General features: G+C 44.1%; 1 long non-coding RNA gene across 1 annotated transcript in view; it reads right to left on the minus strand.

Annotated features, from left to right (window-relative positions):
• LOC116668069 overlaps positions 1-2,039 on the minus strand; it is a 160,827-nt gene extending 158,788 nt beyond the window's left edge. Inside the window, exon 1 of the long non-coding RNA XR_004325147.1 lies at positions 1,678-2,039. This is a non-coding gene — a long non-coding RNA (uncharacterized LOC116668069). The remainder of the gene's footprint in view (positions 1-1,677) is intronic.
• Positions 2,040-6,000: the final 3,961 nt, after the last annotated feature.

The following is a 6,000-nucleotide window of genomic DNA, read 5'->3' on the forward strand; positions in this document are numbered from 1 at the left end:
TTAAAAAAGATGTTACATATAATATCCAGAGCTAGAAAAATCAGGCATCTTTATGATTGAAAAAAAATCTTCCCAATCATTTCTGAGACAATCTCTCAATTTTCTGTGATTTGAGGGTCAAAGAGCAGGGATGATTACAGTGTTCACTTACTTTCTAATTTTGTTCCCCCATCAATCAAAAAAAAGAAAGCTTGAGCATCTTTGATTTTCTTTTCCTTTTATTCTGTCTTTCAGTCCTCTGGTGGAGGTGTTAATGAAAAGTGAATTGGCCAAATCCCAGCTCATCAGGAGGAGACAGAAAAGGGCTAAAAATTCATGGTAATCAGGCCTCAAGTCATCAGGCTTGCCCATACTGAAGCTGACTTAAAAGTAAGGTGTCCGAAAAGGCAGTTCTTCCATTTCTTTAAAGAGCCTTCTCCAAGTTGCATTCCTTTCTGTTGGGCAATGAGCTCGATGACATCAACCTACATTTCTACTCCCACAACATAAATAGTTACTTATCAAATGCCCAGACCACTGCACAAACCTGGCTTCAAGAAAAAACTGTCCTGATCTGACACACGATCCAAGTTAAAATATTTGAAATCCAATTTGAAACTGCGGCCTGGCATAATCGACACAATTCAGGGCTGGATACTTAACAGCTGATGCAGAATGTATAACCCACTGGCAGAACATTTGCCCAGGGCTGGTGGATATGCAAATTCTTGCAGTCTTTCCAGAAAGCAATTTAGAAATACAGATCAAGAACCTTAAGAATGCTCATATCCCCTAACCCAGTAATTTCACTCTTAGAAATTAAACCTGAGGAAATATTCAGAGACAAAGGCTAAGGTTAAAGTACAAGGTTGTTCCCTACAGCACTATTTGCAAGTACAAAAACAAAACAGGAACCAAAGAAAATATCCAACAATAGCAAATTACTTAAATTACATCATATTTCAATCAACCAAATACGTGGCTGTTTAAAGAAATGTTTAATAGCAAGGGAGAAACATTTCCAATATGATCATGGGGGGTAGGGGCAGGGGGGCCCAGGATTCAAAACAACAAGCAATAGGATTCCAATTTTGTCAATCAGTTCTATTTACCTATCCATCCATCCATCCTCTATCTCTCAACCTACCTAGAGGATATACGCCTAGAAAAATGCCTGGAAATGAACATGTTAACAATAATTACCTTGGAGTATTGATCTCATGGAAGTTTTTCATCTTTACACTTTTCTGTATTTTCTGAATTTCCTATAGTGAGCACGTGCTGCTTTAAATGTGAAAGGGAGTTATAAGGAATGTCCACTGCAGAAACAAGCCCACCCTTATGTCTTCTTTCAACTGTAAATCCTCCTAACTATATACTCCCCCTGCCTTCAACAATTCTGCTACACCCTCTGCCACGTCAATTTTTAAAAACCATTCCTTATGTTACATAATCCCTTGTTATCCCTTCGCTGCCTATATAATTATATAATGGTGTAACTCCTTAACTTGGCCTTCCAGGTCTTTGGCAATCTGGTAGGAGCATATCATCTGTGCGTTTTTACTCGTATTTTCTTCCTCAAATCCTCAGATGCTTATGGAGTGCCAGCTCTGTGCCAGTTGGCTCCTTGCTTCCCCCTCACCTCCCACCACTCCCCGCATATTAGCCCTGCCCCGGAACAGTCTCAGTTGCTCCTACCTTCGAGTGTCTGCTCCTCGCCCGCTCCGCTGCAGAAGACCCAGGCCTCTTCTTACCCAACCAGGTTCGCTTGCCAGACGTGCAGCAAGTCAAGTGCTGAGACACTGAGGTTGGCAGCAGAGGGTTTTTTTCACAAGGCAGCCAAGCAAGAAGACGGGAGAACAAACATCAAATCAGCCTCTCGAAGGCAAGGGGCTTGGAGTATTTGTGGGATGAGGCTGAGGCGTGGGGAACTTGGGGAAAGGTGATAGGAAATAAGAAAAAGGTGAGTAATCATCGTTCTGCGCAGGTACAGCTAAGCTGCAGGCTTCTTCACGCGCCTGTTCTTATAATGGAAGCGTTTGCGTGTTCTGAGGGTGGAGTTTTTGGCCTTGTGACGTCAAAAGGTCACTGAAGGGACACTCCTGTAAGCGCAGTTGGAGAGTTGGTGGTCCTAACCAGTCTTAACTGGCTCAAGCTTGGACTAGACACAGCTGACTCCAAGTTCCTGAAAAACAACTGGGGCAAACTTCTTGTGGTTTAGACTACGTGGCTCTTGGAGGACACGCACTTTTTTTGTAGCAACAATTAACGTGAGTTTGATCGGTGGAGGCCGGTTTCAGATTTAGTGGATCGAACTGATGATTACCCTTGGGTTCACTCCCAGAGACTTCAATTTATCTCCCCAACCAGAGCACATGTTCTAGGGATTTAGGGTAGGTGTCTTAATCTCTTCTTACTTAAGCTTTTCTGTTTGAATAATGAAAGTTCTAGTAATAATGTGTGACCTCCACATCCGCTGTAAAGATCAAAAGACTTAACACATGTTAAATGCTTAGAACAGTGCCTAGCATAATGGAAGAGTTCAAGAAATGTTTCTTATTTGTGTTAGAGACTGTAAATCCTTAAGGTAGGACACTAACTTCATTCCACTTTATAAACTCCCACAGGACCTCGCATCTTGCTTTGTCTTCAGCTGGGTACTCAAAGAATATTTGTTGAGAAAATGTATGGGGCTGAATGACAGTTATGAGAGCCTTTACCGACCACACCTCTCACGCTTCCGGGCACCCTGTGACTATAAACCGTACCCACATCACTAACGCAGTCAGTGCCAATGCCAACCACAGGCACAGCCTGCGCAGAGGCTGTTTAACCTGGCCCCGGGTTTCTTCCGCCCCTAAAGCCCTCTGGGGGTAGACAATGCTTTGGTAGCCTGCTCCCAGGTTTCTGCGCTGTTCGTGTTTTTCCATGCAAGTTGCAGTATAGCTACCTAATATTTTCCAATCTCACTAATTTTTCTGGCCACAGCCTGAAGAAAATCGCATTAAGCCTTTCATTTGAAGCCCACACATTGTACTACCGCAAATGAACGTCAGGAACTGTGAGTGGACGGCAGGGGGACCGCCTACGCAATTCATTTGCAAGTTAGAGGAAAACAAACAAGTGAAGGCAAAATATCACCAATTTATCTGCATAACCGTCGTGCACGAGGGACTGCAATAACATTTTCACGTGTTATCCTGCTGAAAAATGTTAAAAGGCATCAAGAAGCTGTGTGACCACGGTCAAATCAATCTGTCCCCCTAAGCCTTGGCTACTTTCCTCAGGCCACCTCTTCTCTGCCCAGATACCTCTCCTAGCCTGACCCACCTGTCATCTGTCTACTAGAAAACACCAGTTGCATGTGCCAAGTGGAGTTGATTATCTCCTACCCCAAACCCACTCCTGTGTCCCCACCATCCACTCAGCTGCCCGGGGCAGAATCCCTGGGGGACAACCTCACTACCTTCCTTTCCCCTCACATAAAATTCATCACAAAACCATTTCAGCTCTACCATGCGGCCCTTGTTCTCCAGATGAGCTGCCACGACTTCAGGCCATTTTCACGTCTCACCTACTGTCACCACAACCTCCTAACTGGGCCCCCCCTCAACCCCCTCTCGGCCTTTCTAATCTAGTTTCCTCTTATAGCCCATGATCTTTTCCCAATAAAAGAGTGACCTTGTCATTCTCTGGCTTTTAAGCCTTCAAATGGCTCTCCATGAACTCTATCAGATGCCATCTGGCCCCTGTGTCTCTCTCAAGCTCCGTCTCCAATCCATCATTGCCTCCACTGCACACTTGGGACTTCGTACACTGCATGAGAGGTTCTCGAAGGGTGATTCAAGTGCCTGTGGGGTCCCCAAGGCCCTTTCAAGGGGTCTGAGGTCAAAACTATTTTCATAATAATGCTAAGACATTATTTGCTTTATTCACTCTCATTCTCTCATGAGTATTTAGTGATGTGTTTTCCCAAGGCTACACGGCAAGCCATATTGCAATGGATCGAATGCAAAAGCAGGTATGAGGCTCCAGCTGTCTTCTATTAAGCCAGACATTAAAGAGATTTACAAAAATGTAACTCTGTGTCACTTTCTCAATTTCTTTTTTGTTTTGGAAAATGCATCTATTAGTCATAAAAAAAATGTATTATTTATGTTAGTACCTAATGGCCTTATTATTATTATTTTAGATTAATAAACATATTTAAAATGTTTAGTTTTAACTCAGTGTTTGACAGTAAATATCAATAGATATTTCCCATAGAAACAAAATCTTTTGGGGAGCTCTCAATAGTTTTAATGCTCTCAAGGGGTCCCAACACCAGAAAGTTTGAGAACTACCGAGCTAGCCCAATGGAACCACCCAGAGTATTCCAGAGCATCACGTTCTCGCTCTCTTTCTCCTTCAGGCTTCTTTTCAGTGACTCTCTTTGACAAGGATATCTTCCCCCGGCATATAACCTTTTCCCTCCTCCTCCCTTGGCCTACCCAGCGCTTCTGCACACTTCAGTACTAACCGTGAGAGCCACCCCTCGGAAAGGACTCCCCTCAGCTCCCCAGAGCAGCTCCAGGGCCAACTTTTACTGAAAGCGTCTTATATCTCAAGCATGACAATAATTACTTTACCTGAATTTTCTCTTCCCCTGAGTTAGGCTGAGGCAGGGACAAGAAGGGCCAGGAAGAGGGAGAGATACCATCAGTTTCAGTCTAGAGCAAAGGAGAGTTTGGCTGAGAGGGGTTTAGAAATCACTCAGGTCACACAGCTAGTAAGTGGCACAGTGGATTTGAATCCATTCTGTTTCCACTTCAGGTTGCCCAGTGGTGCGCTGTTAAATCTTCCATAACTGGTCCTCCAGAGGGCTGAGCCCTGACTGGTAGCATTTGGCAATTTCCCAGGTGTAAATACTCCTATGCTGGCCAGTTTCAAGCTACCAATGTGACATCACTGAGCACAGTGCTGCGGTAGCACGTAGCACAGAGCATTCCCAACGTACAAACATAGTCAACGTGAAAAACTCAAGAGCACAGGTAACAGTAACATGTAGTAACATAATTAGGAATCACAGTGATGAGTTTTGGATATTTTGAGTTTGAGTATATTTGTTTTAAATATAATTAAACATAATTTATTTAATTGTGGCTTTAGACAACCTAATTTTTCACAATGGCTGTGTTTAGCAACCAGCTCACAAAATTCCAGAATTTTTAACAATTGGCTCTTGTACCTTAGAATTAACTGTTCAACACTTGAAAATTTCAGATGCTCAGGCTCTCCTCCAAAACTACAGAGTTGACCTCTCCAGGGCGGGGCACAGGCTTTTGCATTTTTACCAAGCTCCTCAGCCTTCATCAAGCCCAGAGTCATCTGTAAATTCTTTCCTTCACTCACGTATTCAACCCACATTTATTAAGGGCCTGAGTCCTTCAGATGCTGTTTCCAGGTGCCAGGATGATAATACTGAATAAAAGAAAAACAATCTCTGCCTTTGAGGAGATGATGTTCAAGTGAAGGAGACCGTGCGTAAACACAGAAGCAGAAATTATCTGCTCTATGTGCAATTAGCAGTAACTCTTTGAAGAAAATGAAATGGTAAGGAATAGAAAGCAACGCAGGTGCAGTGAGTGGTGAAAGGTCTGAGGCAAGAGTGAGCGGGGTGGGCGTGAGGAGTAGCAAGGGGGGCAGGGTGGGTGGAGCACAGAGGTGAGTGAAAGGATGTGAGATCCAGAGGGAGGTATGGCTGGGCGGGGAGGGCCTTGGGGCCGTGAGGTCCGGCTAAGAGGCTGAGCCCTTCACCAGAGCTCCCAACCCAGCACCTCCACTGGCCCTTCCAGCCAACCCTGGTCTGCCTACTGGTCCACATTCCTACCAGACTGTATGCTCCTTTAGAGCCGGGACAGAGTCTATTTCCCAGAGTTTGGTGCAGAGTCTCATGCATCATACAAACTTCATGAATGTTTGTACTAGAGTAAAAATAGCAACAATCTAGCATTTATCTGGCTCAGCTTCAACCAGTCCAAA

This window comes from Camelus ferus, chromosome 13 (genome assembly GCF_009834535.1).
Source record: "Camelus ferus isolate YT-003-E chromosome 13, BCGSAC_Cfer_1.0, whole genome shotgun sequence".
Taxonomy (NCBI): Eukaryota; Metazoa; Chordata; class Mammalia; order Artiodactyla; family Camelidae; genus Camelus; species Camelus ferus.